Raw genomic sequence first — 5,450 nt, 5'->3', positions numbered from 1 at the left:
TTTTTTGTGTTGTCTTCCTCCCCTCTTTTTTCTTACTTTTCTTTCTCTCTCCTTCTTTTTATAACACACCCCTACTGAGAAATGTAAAATGTACTTTGAATGACCACGACCACTGTTGTAATGTTCCTACCCATCTATGCTATTAAGAATTAAGATAATAAGAGAGGAAGGTTCACTCTCCAGCCTGTGGTATTTCATATAAGCAAAATGTTTAATGTAACCTATATAGTGGGGTTAATTAATATTTAGGGCCAATCACTCGGGTAGAACTTGGTCAGCGACAGTGGGTCTGTGTATACTCAATGTGCACTCTACTGGGAAGCTGCGAGATTTCATCTTAAGCAGACGTGACAGATTTATAAGGGATAGTTATACTGTGATATTGTTCAGATGGTGTATAATCCTTACCATTTTGTATGTTTACTTTGTCTATTTGATCTTTCAACAAAATAGATTCAACATAAAAGGTACCCACAACCTCAAAGAGGGAAAGTATTGCCTGGTTGTGTCACCTCGTATATTACAGAGTGCAGGCAGTGTACTTGTCATGTGCTTGAGAAAGCTGGGTGTACGGCTGTATTAGTGTGTTGTGCAGGTTAGGTCAATGAGACCGGTGAGAGGACACGTAAGGCCACGTTCACACGTTGAGTATTTGGTCAGTATTTTACATCAGTAAGCCAAAATCAGGAGTGGAACAATCAAAGGAAAAGTATAGTAGAAACACGTGCACCAATTCTGCATTTTACCCACTCTTGGTTTTGGCTTACAAATACTGATATAAAATACTGAACATGGCCTCAGTGTCAGAAACAGTCTCCCTTTATGGTCACATCCAAGTAACGTGTGCCGGGAATGGTCATCTTCTTGACACCCATACTAGAGTTTTCTGTACCAGGTTCATCTCTTTTGTGCGACTTCTGATGTTTAACAAGAACGGATTTACGGTTGAAAGATTTCCCACATTCTGAGCATGAAAACGGCTTCTCCCCTGTGTGACTTTTTAAATGTTCCATAAGATTTGATCTGTGACTAAAACACTTCTCACATTTAGGACATGAAAATGGCTTCTCCCCTGTGTGAATTCTTCGATGTCCACAAAGATCTGACTTTTGGGTAAAACATTTCTCACATTCTGAACATGAAAATGGTTTCTCCCCTGTGTGAGTTTTTAGATGCTCCATAAGATGTGATTTCTGACTAAAATATTTTTCACATTCTGAGCATGAAAATGGCTTATCTCCTGTGTGACTTCTCTGATGTCTCTCAAGATGACCTTTAACCATAAAACATTTGCCACATTCTGAACAGGAGTATGGTTTCTCCCCTGTGTGAATTCGCTCATGTGCAGCAAGACTTGATTTCTGAGTACAACATTTTCTACATTCAAGACATAGAAATGGTTTCTCTCCTGTGTGAGTGTTCAGATGTTTAATAAGAACTGATTTAATGGTAAAACATTTCCCACATTCAAGACATGGAAATGGCTTCTCCCCTGTGTGAATCCTTTGGTGTTTCTCAAGAGCATCTTTAGGTATATAGCTTTTTTCACATTTCACACATGAAAATGGCTTCTCCCCTGCGTGGGTTTTTTGATGTCTCTCAAGATGACCTTTAACCATAAAACATTTGCCACATTCAGAACATGAAAATGGCTTCTCCCCTATATGAGTTCTTAGATATTTTATAAGATTTGACTTTTGAATAAAACCTTTCCTACATTCGGGACATGAAAATGGCTTCTCTCCTGTGTGAATCATTTGATGTTTAATAAGGACTGATTTATGAATGAAACATTTTCCACATTCTGAGCACAAAAACGGCTTCTCCCCTGTGTGAGCTCTCATATGTTCCATAAGATTTGATCTGTGACTAAAACACTTCCCACATTTTGGACATAAAAATGGCTGCTTCCCTGTGTGAATTCTCTGATGTCCAACAAGAACTGATTTCTGAGTAAAACATTTTACACATTCTGTACATAAAAATGGCTTCTCCCCTGTGTGAGTTTTTATATGTTCCAAAAGATGTGATTTCTGACTAAAACGTTTATCACATTCTGAACATGTATATGGCTTCTCTCCTGTGTGAATTCTTTGATGTGCAACAAGAATTGATTTCCTATTAAAACACTTCCCACATTCAGAACATGAAAATGGCCTTTCATCCTTGTGAATCCTCTTGTGCATGGTAAGATTCGATTTCCTTTTAAAATGTTTCCCACATTCTGAACATGTCAAACCATTATCAAGTTTATGTCCAGTGCTACTTTTGAAAATCTGTAGCTGTCTGTCATTAACTTCATTATAAGGAGATAAGCCACCCATCCAATCTTCACCTGGGAAAAGGAAAAAAAAATCCTAATCCCATTAGTTGATGATATTTTATCCATTCTATGTGAAAAACTACATAAACAAGAAATATATCAAAATACAATCAACAGATCAGAGTTGGACATAGTACATTTACATTATATGTCCTGTGAGAATACAAGTCATCTTTAGCATTGGTGCTGGAACAACCTCATCTAAGCACACAAGTAAAATACATGATAAAATACAATAATGAGGATAATGCACAGTTTCATATACAATGATTAAAATTATAATCTGTAAGTCTTCTACAAGGTTATTAGTAAACATAAAAAATTAGGGAACATAATGCGGTGCATGAATAACCACCTTCTGTTTTTTATCATTCAGACAGTTTTTTTTTACTTACCGTATATACTCGTGTATAAGCCGACCAGTGTATAAGCCGACCCCCCTAATTTTGCCACAAAACTGGGGAAAATTATTGACTCACGTATAAGCCGACCCCCCTAATTTTGCCACAAAAAACTGGGAAAACTTATTGACTCGCGTTTAAGCCTAGTGTGGAAAATACAACAGCTACTGGTAAATTTCAAAAATAAAAATAGAAACCAATAAAAGTTAAATTAATTGAGACATCAGTAGGTTAAATGTTTTTGAATATCCATATTGAATCAGGAGCCCCATATAATGCGCCATACAGTTTATGATGGGCCCCATAAGATGCTCCATACAAAATACACCTCATATAATGCTGCACAAAGGTTAATAATGCCCTATAAGATGCTCCATAGAATAATATGCCCCATATAATGATCCATAAAGGTTATGGCCTCATAAGATGCTCCATAGATTATGCCCCCATAAGATGCTCCATAGATCATGCCCCAATAAGATGCTCCATAGAATATGCCCCCATAAAATGCTCCATAGATTATGCCACATATTTTCCACCAGATCCATCATTCTCCATCCTTTATTGTTCCATAGCATCTAATGCCTTTCATAAAGCATATCTACATTACCAACACTGTCCTTATAACCGTGTTCAAGTCCTGTGGCTGATATTACCCTGCTAATAAGTAGAACCCCCAATACTGACCCCGAGTTACCCCACTGGTCACTGTGACCACATCTAAGGGTGTTCAAATAAAAAGAGAACAATAAACAAGATGTATGAAAGGCTCTTACCATTCACCGACTCGGATAAGGGTTTTTCAAGTCCATTTGTCGTGTCACCATGATCTTCCTGCTAAGATCCCACATTTCACATGAAAAAAAAGAAGGAACCAACAATAGTTTCTTACATCAGATGAAAATCAAAAAAACGATTTGACCTTCTCAATTAGCGATCAGACAGCAACAGTCGACCAAAAGTTTCACACATCAACATAAATGTTTCTTTAATTTCTCTAGAATGATGGATCTCGGAGTACAGAGCTGTTTTCATTGATAGCAGTTTTTAGATTATTCAGCTTTTGCAGCGGAAAGCCTTAGAAGCAGCTTATTGGCATTGTGCAATTAATTTAATCTACAAGGTAAAGCTAAACATTTATCCACATTGAATATTGTCATGTGGATGTCGAAACTGGTGGAAAATGAAAATAAACATTCATGAAAACACAACTATTTGTAGCCGCTACTGATCCCAGCAGACATATCACCTAAATGCCACTGCTGGAGGTTAGAAAAGCGTCATTACATCAGACTACAGAGGATTTCCTGAAATCTCAGATCCATCTACCTGATGATCCAGGAGGACATTCTGCTTCTCCTCTGGATGACACTGGGAATATAGAGGACTGGGACTTCTCTCTGGTGGATTTCTCGGACTGGATCCATCTATAGGAAATATACACAGTGACTGAGTACATCGTCTACATGTGATGATCAGATGATGGGGAGTCTAGGTGACCTCAGACCCGACCTCTCCTCTATGATCAGTACGGTCTCCTCTTACATGGAGATGTGAGGGGCTGGTGATCCTCCATCATGACGTCCTTGTACAGATCCTTGTGTCCTTCTAAATACTCCCACTCCTCCATGGAGAAATAGACGGTGACGTCCTGACACCTTATAGGAACCTGACACACACAATGATCCGCCATTAGCAGACCCCTCCCCCGGCATTATTATATAATGTCCCAGCATTCCCGGCAGCGGTCACCTCTCCGCTCAGCAGCTCAGTGATCCTGTGGGTCAGTTCTAGGATCTTCTGCTCATGTATCAGTGAATGAGGTGGAGGCTCGGTGATGTCACTTGGGGTCCTGCTCCGTCCTCCTCACACACGGGGGGTCACACACTCCCCAGACGACGTCTTCACTACTGTGTGATCCTGTGTATGGGGAGACGTCGATCACTACATCTATTCTAAGGATCCTTCACCTTTCCCGTCATTTCTCTGCTTTATTCCTAGAGATCAGAGTAATGTGAAGCTCTCACCTCTCCAGTGATCCAGTAGATCATCTCCAGGGTGAGGTCTAATATCCAAGCAGCCAAAAGACTTCTGTCCTGTTCCATCCTCGCTGGTTCATTTATGAATAAGGATCATTGTTTTTCAAAGAACTTTTGCTGCTCTGCACCCTAAAAGGAACCTAAGGAAAACATCAGGATTGAGAGTGAATTTATGGATGAATATCTTACATGTTTCATAAAGTGCCTGACAAAGCCTTCAGACCTGTCCTTTCCATTTGACACAGTCAACTATTCCCTCCTTCAAACTCTTCCATCTCTTGGTATCACAAACTTGGTCTTTTCATGAATCCCCTCATACTTAACCAATTGAACGTTATGTGTCTTCATTTCACATGCAAATTTTTCTTCTTGCCTGCGACACCAACTCTTTTGTGGACAACTCATATAGGTCCATGTTTTTAAATATCCCTTTCATAGGTTTATGGTTAAAAGAAGACACAAGTCTAATCAGTTCAACGTTCATGGCACTGAAAATGGACGTGCTTAGAGCACAGATTGGCCAATACCCGGATGTTTTCGGACACTTGTAGTCACATGACATGATTACCTTTAGCTCCGGCTAGATGGATCTTTTCACTCTGAGCCAAAAGACTCCTGAGAAGCAGCAGGTGGAGGGCTATGCACAGGGCAGGAGTGTCCCCTTCACCATCCCCCATCCTTTACTGA

General features: G+C 39.6%; 1 pseudogene; it reads right to left on the bottom strand.

Annotated features, from left to right (window-relative positions):
• Window positions 1-734: 734 nt before the first annotated feature.
• Window positions 735-4,850, bottom strand: LOC141091402 (uncharacterized; annotated as a pseudogene).
• Window positions 4,851-5,450: the final 600 nt, after the last annotated feature.

The sequence above is a fragment of the Dendrobates tinctorius genome, unplaced genomic scaffold, assembly GCF_039654945.1.
Source record: "Dendrobates tinctorius isolate UK_male_01 unplaced genomic scaffold, ASM3965494v1 ptg000051l, whole genome shotgun sequence".
NCBI lineage: Eukaryota > Metazoa > Chordata > Amphibia > Anura > Dendrobatidae > Dendrobates > Dendrobates tinctorius.
The sequence above is the reverse complement of the archived record's forward strand: the minus strand, read 5'-3'. Positions and strand labels throughout refer to the sequence as shown.